The sequence below is a fragment of the Odontesthes bonariensis genome, chromosome 24 (assembly GCF_027942865.1).
Source record: "Odontesthes bonariensis isolate fOdoBon6 chromosome 24, fOdoBon6.hap1, whole genome shotgun sequence".
In the NCBI taxonomy this organism is placed as follows: Eukaryota; Metazoa; Chordata; class Actinopteri; order Atheriniformes; family Atherinopsidae; genus Odontesthes; species Odontesthes bonariensis.
Window position 1 is genome coordinate 13502390 of NC_134529.1, and position 22439 is coordinate 13524828.

At 40.5% G+C, this 22439-nt stretch overlaps 1 protein-coding gene across 4 annotated transcripts in view; it reads left to right on the forward strand.

The window, feature by feature from the left end:
* sash1a (SAM and SH3 domain containing 1a) overlaps positions 1 to 22439 on the forward strand; it is a 160687-nt gene that overhangs the window by 74560 nt on the left and 63688 nt on the right. Inside the window, exon 1 of one of the 4 annotated variants that reach the window (XM_075459644.1) lies at positions 14636 to 14839. The exons of the other annotated variants lie outside the window; for them this stretch is intronic. The gene's annotated coding sequence lies outside the window, so the exon portion shown is untranslated. Of the gene's footprint in view, positions 1 to 14635; positions 14840 to 22439 lie in introns of those variants that run through there. 4 annotated transcript variants of the gene reach the window in all.

Sequence of the window (22439 nt, forward strand, 5' to 3'; positions counted from 1 at the left end):
CACTGCCTGTGTTTTTAGATATGTTCATGAAACAGTGAGAAGCACTTTAAAGGAAAAAATGAGGACACGATATATTATTTCAGGATGGAATTAGCAGATTAGTTTTGGGATTTATGTTGATGTTAATTTATCCGTCATCTCATCACACTTTGTGTTTTTTGTTGCTTTTGTTGGCATCATCCCTTGCTCTCCCTTGTGCTGGTGACGTAAACATCCACTATTCACTTCCATTATTTTACCATTATTTTACCATTATTTTATTGAAGGAAGGAATAAGTGAATGAATAACTAAAGAAGTATTCTACAAAAGAAAATTCTTTATGCATGCAAACTCATGAGAGCGAATACATGACAGACACGTGAAACACCCAATTATTGGCTACCACCCAACAATTATTCACATTATCCGCTGGGTCATCATTTTAAGGCCGGCAATTAATGAAGACTCCAGCCAACCATGAAGCAGACATGATGGGCACATTAGAACAGCACTGTGTCGGTGATGTGGTGAAATAGGAGGAGGATGTTTGAGCAAGTTGTCAACAGGCCAGAGATGTGGATGACAAATGACCATTGCTGGTTTATCATCAGCCTGATGTCTGTGTTATTCATGGCGCTCAGTGTTTGATTGAATAATGCAATAATGCAGTTTCCACAGGCTGAAAGGCTCCTTTTTTTTTTAAACGTAAATTAAAGCCCCTTTGCATCCAACATTGCTGATGTTTTCACTCAGTCTGAATGGATTTATTGATTAGTCATTGAACAGTCTATGAATTGATTGGCCACCTTCACCTGTCTTGAACTGTGACGGCTAATCCTTTTTAGTTCAAAGCTTTCTGTTGTGTCTCCATGTTTTTTCATACCTTGCATTTGTTGCTTTCCCTTTTAATCTCAACCAAAGCCATCACAGACATTTCTTACATGTGGTTATGTTACTGATAAAAAAAAAAAATCTATGAAAGAGCAGATTACCGAGTTGAAAGATTTAGACATTCTTTGGACATTCCATCTGTTTTTCTCTATTAAGCATTGTCTGTTTATTTTTCCTCAGCATGTTCCTGATTTGAATTAAATGTGTTTGAATGTAGTACTTTCGTGTACATGAAGGTCTCTGAAAGCCTTTGATAAAAAGAGCTGTACTGTTTCAGGAATCGCTACCTGCTTTTGGAGCATTAAAAAAAAAACATCACCGGTCTGGCTGAATCTGACATAAAAGCTGCTTTGAAGCATTGAGCCTTTTGAGAGGTGATGCAATGCATCAGCACTTTTGTTAGGGCTAAAAACTCAGGTAGCGCTGGCGACCAAATGCAAGGCAATATTTGAAACAAATTAAATGTGAAAACACACTCCACAGCACGTTTTGTGCTCACATGTTGAAAAAGACACAAAATTCTGAGTAAAAAAAAACAAAAAACTGAAATAGACAAAGAGCACATGTCAGTGTGGCAATTTCGTCTTTTAAATGTGATTCACATTGTTTAAGCACGGCATAGACATGCAGCTTTGCACAAAAGTGAGATGTTGAGACAGAGGACAAGAATAAAACATCACAGATAGTAATCATTATCTCGCTCCAGTCCTCCCAGCAGTGGAACAGATCAATACAGTGCACCCAGCATGGCTCTGCAGTGGAACAGCTCCACAAAGCCTCTTATTACTGCCTACACTCTAATTACTAAACACACATGCACTGTTCACACGTGCCTATGTAAACATTGTATTTTTGTGTCAATCTTTGCCTTGTTTAACTCGGGTCTTAGCGTAAGAATCTAAAGCCGTGGCCTGTTTTCTTTTGTTTGAACGCAGTGGCTCTAATGTAAAGGTACAGTAGGCTGCACACATGGCCAGGTAGCCTCCTTTGGAGGAGTTTTGAAAAGCAAAAAGCATTTCTGACATGCATACAAAGATGTGTGCACGCATGTGCACATGCTCTACCAATCATTTCAAATCCCAATCTCAGCAAAATTAGGTCATAATTTTTTCTGTGTTAACGAGTTTCTATTTTTGAATAATTAACAAGGAGTTAGCAGGGTTTGAGGAGGGAATTGGGTCTCAATATAATCCTCCATGCCTCTAGTGAGTGCAAATGTATTGCATGTGAGATTGGTTGATGTCTATTCTGTACTAGTTGTATGAAGGTTGGATTAGGCATGTATTTGTCTCCCTTGAAGTTGGAACAGAATTGTTTGAGTATTTTTAAATTATTACTATTGTGTTATATTTATAATGATACATGTTTCTATTCATGTGTCAGTTCTGTGGAAAAAAAAAAAATCTTCATGCACATCTGTCTTTTTTGGCATTTTCCTAACAGCTCTTCAGCTCTGGGGAGCATGTTAAAGAGCCCTGCAGCCCCAATGATTTACATTCACCATAAAGTTCAACAGGCCAAAGGCTGCTGCCACCAAAAGAGAATGACACAGAGCTCTGGTTGTTTTCTTACTCTCAATCACATGAAGTGCCGGCTGTTCGCAGAGATTCATCGGCTTTGTTTTCTCGACACGACACTTGATGCATCGAAAATAAAATCAGTGACTCTCACGGAAAGCTGCGAAAGGCTAAACAGTTACTCTGGGATCGTGGAAATCTGATGCAGAAAATACAGCTGTGTGTAGCAGTATTTTTTTTGTGTCATTTCCTCACATACACACCGACAAGGAAACACCAGATGTTCTTCCGTGTTTTATAGCTAGCTGCCCCAGGAGAGAGCAGAGCCACCTGCTGGAGGAGCTCTGCTGCCTGTCTAACATGGCCTTGGAATATCTATAGAGGCATCCATCTGCTTCCTGTACCCACCATCCCACTGTGGTACATCATATTTAGATTACACATATTGGTGCTGTGGCTTACTGATGAATACCGTCGCCTCATGAAGGCTATACTAACAGAAAAAGTGTGATTTGCTTTCTGACTTGATGAGTATTTTTCTACTGCATTTTGTGCGGACTGGAAAATTAACTCTCTCAGTTTTTTGATCATGACACTCCACGATAGATTTGAATTTGTAAGGTGAATGGAAAGTTGTTGCCGTCTATATTGCAATTTATATGCTATACATATAGTTTATAGTTCCCCATAGTCTCGCTGAAGCGGAGAAGCACAGTTAGTGCTCATTTTGAACATTAAGAAGACTGTAAAGAAAGAGATACTGTTGTGTTGGAGAAGGACAGATTGCAAAAATGAAGAGCAAAAAAGAACAGAGAAAATGGGAGAGGAGAACTACATTTGCATGTTTATCGTTCAGTGATCGTTTCCATCTCTCACTATTTTATTATAACTCTACAAATTCTTACAAAAAGTGTCAAAAGCCATCTCAAGCTACAATATAAAAGTTTGTGACAAATGTAATGGGAAATTTCAATTCAATGAATTTTCAAACTTTTTTTCAATGTTAAAATATGCATGAAAAACATTGATGGCAGCATCTGATGGCCAAATGCCTCACTTTTAAGTATTCTTTTCCCCATGACTGGTCACCCGTCTGCACATACAGAAACATGAAAGTTTCTCTGCAACGAGAAACAAATAAGAATAACACAGAATAACGAACTGCAGTTCATATGCTCCACATAATCTTACTCTCAGCTATGACTTAATTTGGTCTGATTTTAAGATTAAGAAATTTTGCATATTTTTTTTCATGAAGTGATATCAAAAAAGCACCTTTATCCACTTGATACGACTCTTTTATTAATTAATTCTCCCCGATAGCCTAGGAAGATCATGCTGTTCATGACTGGTGCCGTTTTTATACACTATTATGCAGACACATACAGCTGGTCCAATAGAGCAGCCTTAAGTACATTCATGAAGTACATTCAACAAACTGAATAAAATATCACTTTTACACTTCAATATGTTAATGTCCCCTTAATAAAAAGTCAAATTTGAACATTCCTTTTGGCTTAATGGTATAAGACGTTCAATGATCTTAAGTGTGATCTCTCAATTGCGTTTGACAACAAAGAAGGCTCCACTCTGACTCAGAAATCACTACATGTTATTCTCTCTGTGATGAAGTTGAAGAAATGTATCACATGAAGCTGGGACAATGGTGTGGGGATATATGTGTGTGTGTGTGTGTGTGTGTGTGTGTGTGTGTGTTTCCCCGCTGTGTTACTCTCCTTTACACAGGAACTAAGTCCTGCTGTGCAATCATGCTCAGTGAAGCCCATCCCACCCCCTGCAGACACACACACACTCAAACACAAGCACACACGTTTGGTATAATATGCCTACTTGCACTTGGTGTGTTGCACAACCCAAAGAACAGAGGGTTATAGTAACGGTGCGTTCAGCTTCCTCGGTGATCTCAGTAAAGCAGATGATCGAAGTTGTTTCCCATTGGCATTAAATATGCATTAATCTCTGCCTTTCATGTAGGCGCTGAGCTGTGTTTTGTGTAAGAAGTCCTGGGGATATTTTTCAAACTTGGAGCCCACCAATTTTTTATCTTCATCTTTTAATTAAGAAGGAGAATGAGGTCTGCAAGAAAGGGAGCTAATCTTTATTAAATGGAATTTCTGGGACACTGGGTTGCTCCGGGGCTGGTTAGGAAACATCCAGCTAAGAGACACCACAAAGCCCCAGCTCCACGATCTATTATTTCGCATCAATTCACATTTAAAACTTAAGAGGAAGACCACACAAGAAGATTACAAGGCAAGGGATTGCACTACCTCATAATTATCTCAACCATTCACCTTTTATGCCTCATTCATTGAGAAAAATGTAAAGCCAGGTTGTTGTTACGGACAGAGTTCTTTGTTTACCGTGTTAGTAAACCGAAGCACAGGTTGTGAGCCTCGAGTTCTGTCTTGTGTAAAGACATAGCTATCAGTAATTTTATGACAAGAGCCTTTGGGAGGATCGGGGCTCTGTGCCCTTAGTGTCTTTACTGGCTCACCAGCGAAAGGTGATTCCCAAGCTGGCTGCTATGACCACCGCTGCTCGCACTTATATCCTCTCTGAGGTTGGCTCTCTGCTGTTCGATTATCCTCTCTGTCTGTAATTAAAGGCAGCCAAGGGGAACAGGGATGGGGTGAGGGAGGAGAATAGCTCAAGATGGCTGTCCATATTTTACACAGAGTGTGGCTGACAGAAGAAAAAAAAGAAGCCCTTCCATAGCAAGAGGATAAGTGTAATTAGACCCTCACAATGTGGTTTTAACCAACAGGTCCTCAACATGCAAACCATTGCTTGAATCACACAATTTGGATATCCAGCTAAAAAAGCCTGATTTCCTCCCTGTGTCTGTTTCCTGACCTTTGAGCTACATCAGACTGCTTCCTGTTTGATGTTGATCTCATGATGCTGGTCTGTTTGACCAAATAACCGATGATGTCCATTTTCTCTGGAGAAGTCATTTTGTCAGAAGTGAATCCTAAGCCTCCATCCAATGAGTATAGAAACCGGCACCTGCGTCTTTATGTGCGTGTATGTATGTGTGTGTGTGTGTGTGTGTGTTCGCTGGCAAGTGTAAAAAAGAAGCTAATACTCAACAATTCCATCATGCCGGCACACTAAGACTGTAATATCACACACTGTGAGCACACTCTGTTCACACTCATAAATCAGATCTCAGATCTCCCCCCCCAATTTTTTTACATCTTCTTTCTGGTTTTGTGATTGTAACCCCGTTCCAGGGTTTCATCTGTGTGCCCACGCTAGCTCGTATTGGACAAGATTGGAACCTGTCGTGATAATGGGGTCTATGACCCAGTGGGGCCATCGTTGTGTGTGCGTATAGGTGTGTTCGGGTGCATATACACACATCTGTCCGTGTGCACTGATGTATGAGGAAACAAATCTTCCACTAGAGTCTCAAGGGCATGGCTTGGCTGCTATAAACAAGCAGCCTTGGATATCAGTAGGGCAGTAAATATTGATTATTTAAAATGGCTATCGCACCACACTCATAAATATGCATTGATTACACATCTTTGGGTTGAGACCCTTCGATTTGGTTTTGAAAAATGTGAAACTATTAACAGCTCATGAACGAAAATAGCCATGCTTGAAAACATCTTATGTATTTCCCGAAGATGACTTTGAGAAAACAGCATTGATATAGTCCTCACAATGATTAAAAAAAAAAAAATAATCCATACTTTCATATAAATTATTGCATTTGTAAATATAATTTATCATACAATCCCAGATCCTACAAAACAGGGAGCCTTCAGCTTTCTCAGAACCTTTAATTTCCTGGTATTTTTCATCCACAGTTGTGTTCCAGTCCATTGACAGAATACAAAATGGAAGTCACCCCATCATAGACCCTGTCTACCATCATCTCCATATTTTACTGCTTTGTAGACCACCAGACCTTCCAGATCCAAGATTTTACCAATGCACCATCACAGTGTCTGCAAAATATACAACACATGATTAGTTGTGGTCTACCTCTGGTTATTTAATACCTTATTTCGTCTCTTAGACTGTTAACTCCCCTCATTGGAAAAGCCTCAAGGGTATAGATGGGTCACGTAAACTCCTGCCAACAAAATTTTCTGACAAAAGTCAGCACTTTCTCTAAGATGAACTGCATTTTACCTCTGACTCTCCCCTCGGTGTATTGACTCGTAAGAAGTTTGGTCCTGTGCTTTTCTCCCTTACTTCCTCCAGCGGCTGCCGAGAAGTGTCGATCACTTTGACATTTGTGTGCCTTGCTCAACGTGGGTGTAAATAATCAGATTCATGACAAGTAACCAGCAAGTGAAAGGAGGTGAGAATTGAATTTTTTTGACTCCTTGTATTTTTCTGATATGGATCCCCTTCAGCAGATAAAACAGCATGCCTCTGCTGTTCTCATAAAAGGAAACTGAATTACTCATTTGCAACAGAGAAAAGTGAAGATTAAAAAAGGATTCGCTCGCTGGCAAAGGGACTCGCGCAGACTGCCAAGATGTGTGCATCCAGTTTTTGAAAGATCTGGTGCTCACACAGAAGGGGTACAGTGACAAACAATTCCTAAGTTGGAATTCTTCCAAAAGCGATAAAGTAAATTGTAACAATATCAATTGAAACAATTCTTAAAATGTGACCATATTGCACAGAGTTTGAAAGAAGTATGCATATACATTTTACTGTGTCACTGGACATGGAGGAAGTAGTGCGGAAAAGTGAGAAAAGGAGCAATGAAAATGCCTTGACGAGCATTTTTTGTGCAACTTATATAGATGTTCAGAGTGGTCAAAGCCACGGAAATGACATGGAAAGAAAAAGAGATGAAGAGTGACTGTTCTGGCCAAGGCAACACATTCCACTGACTTAACATTACTGGTTGTACAAGAGAAAAATTGCTTCTAAGAAGGTAGGAGATGCTGGGAAGGGGGGTTACAGTGCAGACTGTTACTGTGCAGACTGTCACAGAACTGACGCACGCACTGACTCTGCTGTACACAAAACATCAGGCAGTGTAAAACATTACCGTCTCTTAACTTTCAGCCTATATTGTGACAATATTTTGGACATGTGGACAAATGTACCTATCGGATGCTTTCTTTGAGCCAGAGCTGGCCACAAACATACAGGCTCCCTAAACAGAGTGGAGATTTTCATAAAATTGTCCAACATGGTATCTTCCCACAGGGTTGTGAGGAGATCCACAGAGTCGTGGACACATTTATTTGTACTTTAAAACTAACCACCAATCAGTAAACAAGGTTTATTTTTTCTGTATGCTGTTCGGTTCTGTGACTGGCTGTAGCCTTTTTCTGTCTCCAGCCATTGAAAACCTTTGCCTTAAGTCATTTGTGCTTGTTTAACCAATAAGGAGGGGCCATAGGATTGGATATCTATTAATTTCTCTTTTAAGGGTATAATTTTTAAGTCAAGACTTTGCATTCATATCAGTCTTCTTAGTCATATATTAATCTCTAAATTAACTCTTCTCATTGAATGAATCCTTTAAAAAATACTTTCTTAAAAATGAGGGTATTGAACATGAAAATAAATGAGCTCCCTGGAGCTTGACAGAGCAGGACACTGGATGGATTCAGCCTCAAGGCAATCTTGAATAGAAACAGCAGCAGAGAGCCTGATCTCTCTTTATGCGCTTTTAATTACACACGGCTGGCTGGACTCCAATCCCCAGAGAGCTGAGGTGAGGCACTTGTCAAGACAGGGAAGGGATGGAGGATCACTGGCACCTATGAGGGTTAAATCACATTTGCAAGAACCACAGGCAGCTGTCGATCATCCCACAGTATTTTGAGTGACATATAGTGAAAACAACTGTCGAGCCAGAATAGGTTACCAGCAAATCACCAAAAGACTCACTAAAAGAATTATCCATCAAACTGCTCATCTGTATTCAATACACAATCACCTCTTGTTTTTAATAACATACAAGTTATGGTGGCTAGCTCTCCACGAAAGGAGAAATATAATGATTAATATGGCACTTTTGACCCATAGCATAAATCCTTTCAGTGTTTCATCTTGGTGATCATTTGTCAGACAGGCAGTTAGTGTTGTTGAAAAATGTGAGAGGACAGACAGACACAGTGCACATCTATGACTGATTGATCTGAAAGACAACAATCGGCTGTGTCAGAACACGGGATTAGGCTCAAGCTTGTGAGTGTTTGCTGCCAGTAGTCTGACATCCCTCTCCACCTCAGACTCAACATGCTCCCTCTTGCTCTCTCAGCAAGACACACAAGTCCAAACAGATTCGTGGTTAAGTCATATTTTATTTACTTAGTCCAGTATCACAAATTTGCCTCAGGAGGCGTTGCAGTCTGTGCTATCCCCGCACTGCTTCTCTCACACACAGTTACTCCCTCTGATATGTCGACACACATTCCAACAGTTCAGAGCACACTGAACGGTTAGAGCCGAGGGAATAAGACACTCTCACACAGAAATACCTTTTATGTATCAGGGACCCTTCATTCACATGATTTTCACCTCCCAGAACTTTGCTTCACTGCAAAATGAATGGTGCAACCTCCAGGCAATGTCAAGGTGAAGGAAACGTGTCACTGCCTCCCTGGCGAGCTTTTCGTAGCTCTGGCTCCCTCCAGTTAATGACTCGTGTGGAGAATATTGCTTCAGCCAAGCATGGCCAGATGAGCCCAGAGGAGATGGTCAGACTGTAATCACAGGCAATCATCAGCTCCCTTGCTTTTTGTGCTACTCTGGACTGAGCAGCATGATCCCCGACCTGTGATTTGGGCTGCAAGGTGGAGTGAGGTAAAAAAAAAAAAAAGGGGGGAGGATTAGGACAACACTGGTTTGTAATAGGGTAGGCTATACACTAATGAGATGCTAGTGATCACTATTTTTTCTGTTTATTATGTTAGCGAGCTCATTTTTGCTAATATTACACATAACGTAGCTCATTTTAATGCCAATATAGTGGTTTATAACAGTTAGAGCAAACACTATATATTGTGCATTTTACACTGCATTACTTTAGCATCAGACAGTTATTTTGCTTTGTTAGGTTGCACTGTATCCTGCCACTGGCCAGCTGTGACTGATTGTTCTGCCACCCTAATCCCAACATACCATCTAAGAGACTGTAGAAATGAACGAAAAACCTGGAAGAGCACAAACCTGTACCATCTTCAAATCTTTGCAAAAAGTAATCTCCTGCAGAGAGCTATCCAACAACACTGATGCAACTTCAGAAAGACTAATCTGATCAATAATAAAATATGTTGGACATCGATCCTGCTGAGAAGTTTTAGATGGTGAATATATGAGTACTGTTAGCTTGACGCAACTGCCAGAATTCCATCCAGACACAGACGCATATTACCATTATACAACCCCAATTTAGGAAAAATAAACATAAGGGGCATTGTTAAGTTACACACTGACAATGCCCCTGCAAAACAGCATCTCAGGGTTGCTTGTTTTAGTGGAACCAGTTGGAAAATATTCCAAGAACATCCTTGCTAGACAACAAGTTTTGTAAACATATTCTGTCAAATTACCAAAAGAACCATATGAGCCCGCCTTATTTTACGAAACAAATATTCATAAAATGTTGCCCATTTCAGTTGCTGCCTTGAAAGTTGTTTTTTCTTTTAAAGGAGATTTTCTAACAGTCGAAGGAGAGTGGTCAGAGTGGTCGGCACCCAGCCAGTCAGACTGATACTGGTCGGTGCTTGATTGCATCAGCTTTGCATCCCAACTGACCTACCTGAACCACCGAGCACAGTAGTGCTCCACTTCCACTGATCCAATGAAGCATTGGCCACTAATCCTCAAATGACCATGAATCTATACAGTAAAAAGAAATTCAAAGCAATCAAAACAAGAGTTTGAATATTGCAATATGAATGTGACCTCCAGACTGAATTATCTTCACAGGATGCAGCCATAAATAGGCATCCTTTTGTGTGTTTCACTGTGGTTCAGCATGAAACTGTACTGTATGTATCGGTCCTATTGTGCACTTACTCCAATAATGTTCCAGTATGAGATCCAATATATATCAATATTAAAAAAGCAGAGAGTGGAGTAAGTAATATCAATCTGAAGTAGCTGACTTTACGCTCAAGTCCACAAGCAACTTGACCTTCTGGTAGGGCTGCCACCCTCCACTCTGTGTGAAAGAATAATAAAGTTCCATGCAGTTTGACATGGTGGACCCAAGCGTTGTGACTTCTCAACCCCCCCGGCTAAATCTAATGGAAGTTCTGCTTTTTCCAGCTCGCCTGTCTCTCTTCATCAACACACAGAAACCCCCACATTGCCTGCAGCACTGACACTAATATGGAATACAGAATTGTTGCTCATTTGATTTAACAGCCAAGCTTGCTGGTGCCACTCAAACAGAACACGAGCACGTCTCCATAACCAGCAGTGTGATTTAGTGGCTTGATAGGCAAAAAGAAATAACCCCTGCTTTTATAGCTACATGCATGTCAGCTCTGTCTTCGGAGCCATAAACTTGAACATTGTGGTGTGTGGAGATAGTGAGTGAATGAAAGGACTTGGACTGTTTGTCTCTAAATCTCAGTTCTACGTGCTCTGCGGCTGAGTCTGGTTGTCTGCTTTCTGCTGTGGTCTTTCATCACGTTCACTCCCTAGTCTGGCATGGAACTACTAGTATAATAGCTGTGTGTGTGTCTGCATGTGTGTGTTTATGTGTATGGAAGTCCAGAACTTTACTGCCATCTAGCGGCAGGAACACCTCAACCTTTTCAGTGGGGTCAGTGAGATCACATCTGATATCAAGTATAAACAATAAAATATGTGGAAACATAGCAGTGTGGAGTGCTTTGTAAGCGCTATTTTGTTACAGTTGACCTGTGTGCTTATGGAGGCTGAGGTTTGGAACTCATTAATGCTAGTCTATATTTGTATATTAGGTAATTTAAGTCAATGAGCAAGCACTAATTCTTCTCCAGTTTTGTACACCACCACTTGTCTCATATTTGCATATAAATTGCTATTGATGTGATGTTACTGCTAAGTTCCTTAGCTGGCACTGGTTTAAAATTCATGAATTCTTTTGAATATTTTTAGACACAGTTGAGCTGTCAAAAAAAACTCTTTTATGCATTTTTTTAAAGAATACCTGCAGGTGTGCGTGTGCCCTGGAATTTGCCCAGAGATTTTGTGATTTCTTCTTCAGTTGGTCTGTCAAAAAGCTCTGAAGCGTTCCCATTCTTTGGATTCATTTCGTGTGAGTGTCCATGTGTGTTTAAAACGTATCATTCAGTTTAAATGGTGGAGGGAGATTTGCTCCAGCATGCATAAGTAATCTGCAACAGTCGGCAGTGGAAGAGCGAGAAATATTAATAAAATCTTCAGAATGGGTTCATATATAGGAATAAACAGTAATGCATTAGCATCTTCTAAGCTGTATTGACCCACACTTTAACCAGTATCTGACCCTTTCATCAACAGCAACACAACCCATGAAGTAAAAAATATATATACTTGTTTTGACATATCACAAACATGCTTTTATGCACACACAAATGCTCCGTGATATTGCCATCATTGCTTCTGCGTGATCAGACTTAAGGCAAGCACTCTTGTTCAGAGTTAATTTGTGTCTGCTGGTTGATTGTTTGCCTCAGGGGGAACAAGGATGGTGCTAAAAGTAATTGAATGGCCTATTTACATTCTGCTAATTGATTTTGAGGGTTTTGATGAGTTTTTTTTTTGTGGTTCTTTGTGTGTTTGTCTGTGTCTCATTCAGGTATTGCTTATGTTGTGGGGAACTGTTTATCTAATGACATTACAGGGACCTGCTTTCCTTCTGGGGACAAAGATTATGTCCTCAAACCAGAAATTATTCAAATTTGAGTTGAAGACATAATTTAAGGCTTTGGTAAGACGAGGGTTGGGCAACATTAGCAGTTAAGAGTGAATATCTGGCGAATGATTAAAAAATCATGGCAATGTCCTCTGAAATCACGGATACATGGATGGTTAAACATTTGCCATCAAAAGATACCAAACAAACCAAAAGGGAGAAAGCTGAAAAGGATAACCACTGTAGACTTCTAGAAGCAAAAAGTCATATTTCACATATATCAAGTTCTCATATGAAATGATAAATCATCACATTAAGGAACAGAGCTTTCATGTTAACTATGTCTGCAAGGGTTGACCTGCATGCATTCAAAGGCAACTCTGCAACAGTGGAATGTAGGTACTCATGTATGTTCCTGTACCTGCTGGTACCCAACCTCCTCACATTAAAGCTGGCCATATTGCACATCTTCACAGTGCTTTCCCTGTGACCAGTATGTGTTTGCTTTGCATGCAAATATACAATACAGCCTTCTTTGATGATGAAAATCCCTGTGCTGTTCAGATTTTTTGGTTTGTCAAGATCAAAAGAAAAATTGTATCCCTCATGTCTATGCATATATTACATGAGGTTGTTGGCTGGTTATCTGTAGCTGTGGTAAAGACGAGAACACGATCATGTTCTGATTACAACCGACTGATCTGACCTGATACTTTCATGTAAAGAACTAGATTAATTCAATGGCTCAGAGGCATTCTTGACTCCATACACAGGAAATGTGCTGTCTATTCACTTGAACAAAGAATGCTGAGCACATTTTGTCAGTGTTTCTTCATCTGCATTTGTATACACTTCTAAAACTGCCTGTTTATAAAATTTGGTCTCACTGCACATCCTTGAGATTCTCTTTAAGCATTTATTGTAATTCCTCGACAATGTGTGTTTATAGAAACCTTTTCAACATGTTTCCTTCTGTAAATGTTGTGACAGCAAGCCTAAACAGGATACAGGTCAGCTATAATATTAGTTTACACAAGAGATACACAGGTTGGCCTGAATGTCACTGGTCCGATATCAGTGTAATCGTGCGGTTTGTACAAAGCAACACTGCAAGTATGCCGATTTAACCAATGAAGTAATAGTCGATGCTGCTGGACTTTTCCTTCCAGTTAAGACTTGATTCATACTGCCCTGTCTGTCACCAGCAATGGAAATATAGAAGCAAACACAAGCTGACCAGCTTGAGTCTCTAATGTGCAGTTGCATGTTTTTAGAAGGTGCACATCAGCTTAATATATGGCTCCACGGTATTTTAAGTTTCCACTGCTTTGTGTGCCGGTATAATCTGTTTCCTATTTGCCACCGTGTCAGTGTGTGCTCACCATCACCCATCATCTTTGACCGTATGGTGCGCGTTATTTGGTTCTGTCAGCACGGCTGTTTTGGTAAGTCATGTCCTGGAGGATGGATTAGGGATGAGGGAAAGTAGTTGCTCTGGTACCTCTCCAAGCCCATGTCTATCCTCCCCTGCCCTTCCATTCCTCTTTTTCTATCCCATTTCTCCTGCCTCCTCTCCCATGACCTAAGTCATACCTCAGGAAGAGAAATGTTCCAAAATGGGATGATTTTTTTTTTTATATATACCCTCTTCTTCTTTGGTTGCGTTCTCCTTCTCTCAAATTAACATTGAAAAACCCAAACCTCACTGCTGAGTGACTCATTCAAATAATTGTTGCTTTCAGCTGGATCAGGTTACTCCTTTCTCTGACTCGCTTCTTGCTTTTCACCCTTTCTCCCAGTACAGTGTGGTATCTGGGCCACTTTTGAATCGGGGCCTTTGAGTGAAAAGGCAGAAAAAAAAGAGTGGCATCAGTGAGGGAGAGAAAGTGAAGGATTTAAAACTTGAGTGACCCTGTGATTTTATGCTGTGTTTCTATGATTGCATGTGTGACTGAAGTCCTCCCTCTTGAAACCTAACTTGGTCACTTTGTAAGTGGGCATACATGAATAAACATGTCTTCTATGAACGTCTGTTATTAGCATGTTTGCCCAATTTAGGTGTGTCTAGCTACAGCTCAACATTGTTATCTATTGCAGGAATTCAACTTTAAAGGAGTGTGCCAGCCTATTCAAAACTGAAAACAACAAGGACAAAGAGACAACAAAGAGAGTGTATGTATTTTTGTGTGTGTGCTAAAAGGACAGCATGAACAAAAGAGTTGAGCTGGCAAAGGAAAGGGGAGTGTACAAATAATGGAAGGCCAGATCAACTTGAAACAGACAAGAAATTTGAGACTTCTTGAGACATTTTTTGGTTAGAAGAGGAAAAGAGACACAGCGAGCAAAAGGACAAGATCCCTCCCCTGGCCAAATGTGAGTTAGACTATCCTATAGCTCTGTTGTTTCCCTCCTCCTCCGCTCCACGTCCCATGTGAGCAGCAGCCTGATGACTGGACCTCTCTGTGTCTCCGCTCTGCTTACGCTTTGCTGCGCTTAGGCAGACATGCATTGTTCTCCACTGTACACTTCTTGTCGCTCCCATTCTCGAACAGTTGTCCTGTGTTAGCTCTACAGACAGACTGACGGGAAAGACTTTGGCAGAGCTTCGCGGTGAGTACTGACATTTTCATTTTGGAGCTTTTGTTGGGAGAGGAGAATTGTCTCATTCATTTGTTTGCGCTGTCAGAGCATAAAGTCTCAGAGTTCCGTAAATGTTTAGGTGATCCGTGCAGTGGGAGATTGTTTTAAACGAGTCAGTCAAGTTGGCACACAGTGAAAAGGACATGGAGAAACTTTTGTGTTGAGTAACTTTGTAAAAGATATGTTTTGGTAGTGAGAGCCTTTCTAGTGCCTCTGGTTTCTGACTGAATAGCTCCCTTTTTGCTGACTCACTCTATTAACTTAATTCATATGGCTCCATGCTGTGTGGGTGTGTGTAGTCTACATGTGTTTGCCATTGGGTACAAGTTCAAAAGTAACTCTTAACAGTTACCTATTTGTTTTCTTCCAACTTAGTGTATTTGACAGTTGAGCTCAATTATTTGCCCGTGTACCGTATGTAAACGCGGGAAATCAGTCAACAGAGAGAGCAGCAAAGAAAAAGAAAGAAAAACAGCAAAATAATAAAGACGGTTGCTATTATACAGCTGTTATTCACTTTTACTCTGCACGGTTTCCCATTCTCATTGGTTTTTCCCCTTTTTTAACTGAAAGAGAACAATAGCCTCATCCCTGGCCAAGAATCCTTATAAGCAAGCCAGTTAAATATCAACACCAAATCTCCTCAAAGATGTTTCTCATTGATTTGCTTTGTCGCCACAAGAACACAGATACAAACTCATGCATATACTCTACAATAGTGCCCTGTTGTTCAAGAGGGATTCCATTGTTTGGTGAACGTAATTGTTTGTGTGTATGTGTCTAAAAGGTCTCGGACAATGAAGTCTGTCACCTCTCCGTCCCTCTCCTTCTCCTTTTCCTGTCCAATTCCTCCCCCTTCACATCTGGATCCCCCCTCCAGCTGACAAGGAACAAGAGAGCGGATAAAGGCAGGAGGGAAGTGTGGATAGGGGTTTGGAGAGAAGGATAGAAATGAGAGGAAGGGGAGTTTTCTTAGTCCATAGTTCCCTTGGTGGACTTCCCTCTGTGCAGGAAAGGCACACTCACAATGTCATTTGTGTTTGCAAAGTTTAAGAGGGGGAACAAACACTGTAGATACACACACGTACACACGCTCTCACACACATTGGAAGCAACCCGTCACATGCTTGCAAGAAGTTTTTGAGCTCATGTGTGTGCATATTAAGTATGTGCATGCAGTGTTCACTCAAAAACACATTCACATGCAATACACATGCAAGTGACTGTGAAGCCAGTGAAGAAAGTGCTTGTGCTCCATGGACAGCTTTGGTTTCAGTTCATGTGAATTTTTCAATTGAAATTTAGAACAAGGCATTGGCTGTCAAAGCAAGTCTTGTTCACTGTCAGTCTCTTTGTTCTGCTTCTTTACAGCTCATCAATCCATTGCTAGACTCTGCAGAGACTCTCTGAAACCATAATGAAATGCTTGACTTAAAAGAAAGTCAGTTGTTCTGGATTGGTTTTATTTCTCTGTTTTTGTTGTTGTTGTTTTTCTCTTCAGTTTCACTGATAGATTGAGCTATGCCAGCCAACTGCAGAACACATGTGCCTGTTTATTCATAACAGGGCGGGGCCAAGTGCCATGGCAACAGGTGTATGTTGATGTTTTTTTAATTATCAAGCAATGGTCGAGGCTGTTTGGATGTAGATTCATAAATGTCTTTTGCCAATACTTGGGGGGGGGGGGGGGGGGTTGTGCTGCTTGCGTGATCTGCAAAGTTTCTGTGGTGGTTACGATTGAGACAGGGATAAAACAGAAGTCCTCAGTTCTTCCACAGCCTCCCAGGATTTGTTTGACTGAGCAGTTTCTGCCATATGTTCATGTGTGATTCAGTCATCTCCCTCTGCCTGTGCAGCTGGTCTGTGTCTGCCTGTAACGCCACTTTTTAGTTTATGTCTGGCTGTTAGTTAAGCCTCCATCTTTGTGTGATTTAAGGGCATGAAGGGATGATGTCACAACGCAGGTGGCATAACTGAGGTCACTACCAAACTCTCTAAATTCTCTTGGTGACTTGACATCAGTGTTAATCTTATTGCTTCTCCAGTTAAAACCATCAGCTTTAGGGTCTACAAAATGTATTGAAACTCCTTTTGAGTGATCATTCCAATACTTAGTTTTGTTGTGATGTCAGCCAAATTAGGCCCTCTTACACCACATCACTATGTCACCAAGCAAGCTGAAAGCTACAGCCAATTATGTTGTGTCATTTGGCACAACAAGCAGTGTACAGTACAGTACAGTACAGTACTGTTTGCATGCCAGCCAACAAATCAGAGTAGAGAACAGTGAAATGTGTTCAGCTGACTCAGAAAGCTCAGGATTGTTTTGGTCATGGTGATAATATTCCCTGAACAGTAGCGCCAGTACATTGTGTGCAACAATGAATCTCTCAGTGATTTGGCAAGAAATAAACATACAGTGTCTGGCAATGAACAAACCGCCACAGTGGGGGAAATTTGTGATTAGATTAACATAAATAAATGCGAAATGAAACCAAAACTTCATACTCAAACCTAAAGGTTGTTTAGACCCCTATGTCTAAATGATATCTTTACTGTCATCGATATCATTAATATCATTATCAGCATTTCATTCAAGTTTGGAAATTACAGGTTGAAACAAACATATTAACCTGGAACAAAGAAGGAAAAGGGTTATTTACATTTGCAAGTCCAGCCTGCTACTGACACCACTTCTTCTTCATTGAAAAGTCAAGTTATGGCAATCCTTGTCTTAATACCAGCTGATTTTGGATCTTTGTGATTTTATTAAAATGCACTTTATCTTTTTATTATCCATGCGAATAGGTCAGACTAAGTTGCATTGCATCCATCTAGTCTGTTTGTTTTATAAAGCCTTTATTTGTCTTGAAAAAACACATTTCCTGAGCATTGTGAGCTGGATTGAATACACATGCAAAAACTCCAAATAAGCTTTTCTTTACCTCTCTCTATCTGTTGTTCATCCAGCATCTTGTATATCAGGACAGATGAGTTTTCAAAACTGCACCCCAAGCCATCTGTCTCGCATTTTTGATGCCCAAATTGTTCTTTATATGTTTCCACTCTGATCTCGGTGCATATGCGATGCTTCACATGCACATTTTCATTGTCTTGACTTTGACAAAATCACGTCACACACGGCATGACAGATTACAGCATCTGGGAATGGATTCTGGTCAGCGAGGATGTGATGATGTGGGCCTATGCTCAAAGAAATGTATGTGCTTCACAGATGCCTACGTTATACACCATATTTCTCTTGTGAGTTATTGTTTAAGCATATTTATATGTGGGGTATAGGCTTGTTATGTTTCATCAATGTGACAGTAACATCAGTAACTCATTTAGAAGCCAAGACATTTTATATTATGACAGACTGATGGACAATAACATTGCTTCATAGGTTGAAGGCAGATGTCCATGTTATCTGCTCTCAGATTTAATCAAAATGTCAGACTTGAGTCAGCTGGGATAAATTAGCCAAGCATGTTGCTTAATTAATGCTGCTGTGAGCACAAAGATGATTAAAAGTCTTTTTTTATCTTTTTTTTCAATCAGCTTTTTTCTCTTAAAGTTTGGTATGGATTGAGTGGGCATACCAGTGACACCTAAAATATATTTCACTGCAAATGATCCCACACCTGCATGACAGTTGTTCATTTTACAGCCTAATTGCTTTTGGTGGGTTTTCAGCTTTGCCACCATAATGTGCACTTGTCTGTGACTAAAGGAATTCCAAATTAGGTTTTTGTTTTTGTTTTTCAACATTTGATTGCTCATATCATTTCTGTATTGTATCGCTCTTGCCATCTTCACATCCCATCATCTCAAATGAATATGTTTCTGAATAACTGATTTCAGCAAAATGCCATTCTAACTCGCAAAATCCAGTAAAGATAAGTTTTCAAGGCTTATTATGAGTCTAGTTTTATGTAATTCACAAATCCTTAGTTTATTTCTAAAATTTTAAGCCCGTTTTTTTTAATTGTGATATACACCAATCAGTCTTAAAATTATGAGCAGTTAATTTTGGTAGGTCCTCTTCTCGATCCTAAAAGAGATCTGACTGGTCAGGATGTGGACAAAGACCATCTGAGGGTATTCTGGATTGTCTGTGACCTGGATGTTTGCAATAGATTCTTTGGGCCCTGTGGGATGTTGGGTGGGGTTTTTGTGGTATAGGCTTGCTTCCCACAGATGCCATCAGATCCCTTCAGCTGTTTCTCTTGGAAGTTTGGAGACTGAGTGAACGCCTCAGACTCTGTGTTGTGTTCTTCGAGGCCCTCGGCAGTTTTTGCAAGGCCCACTGCTGTCCTGCTGGAGGTGATTACTGTTGGAGAGTGCTGTTCACATATGGGGGTGTGACTGGTCTGCATAAATGTTTAGATGGGTGGCAAGTGTCAAACAATCACAGTAATGCCAGGATGCATGTTTTCCCTATAGAACATTGCATTGTAACAAGATGAGCAGTTGTAGCACAAGTGGTTTATTGATACCCTATATCAGGGAATAAGTGCATGTTTTTTATGTTCATAATGGCTGCATTTGGTATGTACAATGCATGTACATGGTTGAATCCACATACAGATGCAGTGTTCTGCAGGGCACTTTCTTTGGTGCACAGGGGTACACATTCACCCAGTTTGTTCTTGAGAACTATTACTATCCCTCTGTTCGCCCCCCACTTTCTGCCATTGCTGCTACATTGTGCAGTTTTCAGTGGTTCTGCTGTTACTACAACAGCTGGATTTCAAACCAGATATAATTAATTATAAAACAAGTTGCACACCAGTTGTAAAAGTTCAGCAAAATCCAAATTTTTTAGCATGTCGCAAGTTACTTATCACATTGAAATGAGAAGTTTATAGCCATTATTGGTGAAGAAATAATATTCCCTGATTATTGCCCAACTCTGGTGTCTGAACACAAAGAACTCTGATTACTGCTGGCAGTGATGCCCCACTTTCCAGGATTCCATGCACTGGCTGGCGCAGTGGGGAGGCACTGACAACTCCAACCACACAAACACCTACAAAACAAAACAAATGCTCACATGCAGAGGCACATAAAAAATAAAAAAAACACTTTACTGTTTAATGTTCTTGCCTAAAATCCCACTGCAGTAGTTATAAACTGCTAAAAACGCATATGTCAATTATACATTTCAAAGTTTTAGCCAGGAAAAATCAATTTTAAAATTGCTTGGGATATAACTCCACTTCTTCATCTTCATACAGTGAATGGCAAGCTATGAATATGCTAATCTGACTCCGCCTACATTTCCACCCAATAGCAGCTGACAGTATCCTTCCCCGGGGCTGCTAAGGAATCACTGTTTATAATATTTGTCTAACGTACCCATCCATTGTGTTATGACTTTGTTCAAATAAATAATAAATAAATAAGCTCTAATCTTATTCAAATTAAATTCAGCCATAAATCTGAAAGCTGAAGGAATTGTACAAGGTTGTAGGCACATGAAAGTAACAAAATGGCAAATTATTTTTCTGTTCTTTCAATAATACAGGTGCTGCTATCCAGGGCCGCTGACAGGTTTGGCTGGGCCCGGGACAAAATTCTCTGAATGGTCAAATGAGAAGCCGTGGGGCTAGGCATGCCGGGCAAGCTAACCAGAAGATCACTCACCATGGAAGCAGCTAGCTCCAGTCATGCTGGGCTAGCCCAGAAGCTAGAACAGTGAAGTTTCTGTTGGACCGCAGGCATACTGGAAGCTTGCTTGCCATGGAAGTCGCTTGCTCCAAGAGTGCTGGGCTAGCTGGGAGATAGTAGAGGAAGGTTTGGGGCGAGCAAGCTTCTAGTTGGGTGGCTGCATAGTGTGCCATAGTTTATTGCTTGTTCTTGCTTCTGCTGTGTGTTCGTACAGATAGCTTTAGGGTTAGCCCAGCTCCCGGCCTCATCTAGGTCAACGCTGCTAGAACTAGTGGTTTCTGCAATCTGTGTCCATTTGACCTGGAGCAAACGAGCAAGCTTCTCAGCGAGTGCTACAACTCCTCGCTCAGCCTTGCTTCTGCTGTTTCTATATGTCTATCACCCTGCTAGCTTCTCATTTCATCTGTTCCCCACAGCATAAGATTAGCTCTTCACCACACCTTGCAAGTAGTCAAGACTGGTTGGCGCTGTTTCCTCCAAATTGTCGATATATATTCAAATACAAGCTGGAAGACCTCGCCTTTTTGAGATCAGTGGTGCTCTGCAGATTCAGAGCAGAAATTCTTAGTCATAGCACTGATGGCTGAGTTTGCTTTTGACATGTCTTGTAACACAACTATCTTATGGAAATATGAAAAGGTTAAAAACTTGATTATTAGCAGAGGGGGACTTTAACACCCAGTATGCACACACACATGCTTTTTCCTGTTTGTGTTGCCTATGGCAACAGCTTGGCAGAGATCGGTGGTGATGTCAGCAGTGATGTATGATTGTTAGAGTGCGAGGGGTGACCTCAACAGAGGGGAAGTCCCAAAGGACTCATATCAGCTGCAACCAGCGGTTAGACTTCAGGACTTTCTCACACTCTGTATCTCGGCAGTAAGTAAAGCTGCCCTGACCTCGCTCTTGAAACCCTTGCATATGATCCTTCACAGACATCACAAATCATGACAAAAACCTTTGACATATGCAAGACACTCTCACCTCACATTTGGTGCTGGTAATATCTAGAGCAATGCAAAGCAAATAGCTAATGTCCCCCAATGGGCCAAACCTGCATTTTCATTTCATAATTGAAGTGTTTTTTTTGGTACTAAATCTAATGTTTTTACAAAGTTCAAAGTAAAGGGGGAGAACAGAAGCACAATCTCTCTGACTATTATGCATTTCCACAAGAGTTGGCAGGAGTAATATGGTGCAAATTGGACCAATGTGCCAGTAAAAATAATGAGGGACATTATAACTTATTACATGATGCTGATTTCAAAACAGATTTGAAGATACAACATTTTGGTGACTATCGGGAAGTGCGAGTAATATTTACATACATATACATAAGAAATATTATATAGCAATTTAAAATAGTGAGTTTTGTATGCTGTAATTAGAAGCATAAAATTCATGAGTTTAGTGTTAGTGTTTCCTCTATGTAAGACCAGTGGTTTGCGGCTTTTGTCATCTGGGACATTTCTCTCGGTTTGTGGGTTTGTATTTTCCCTAAAATTTCATCCTGTTTTTGACACAGCAGCAACACTTCTGTAATGACATTATTTAGCATGGTGACTTGACTCATCCTCTCCCTTCCCAGAGCGGTTGTCGTGTCCAGATTGGCAGAGTTCTGTTCTGCCTCTGATTTAAGCAACAGTCAATCTGTAAATGAATGGTTGCCTCTTCCTTGGACAGCTGTGCTACCAGCCTTGAATGGAAAAATAATCATAGCTGCCCCAACCGCATCCATGGATACAAATCAAGAATGCGTGCTTCATGTTCTCAGAGCAGTTGAATGTGCATATGCTCCTTTTCAAGCACATGTATCCATGAACCTGTCCATGTGTTTAAAGTTGTTAACTTCTCTCAAATGTGGAGGATCAAACAGTACATCAGTGGGTGTATTATT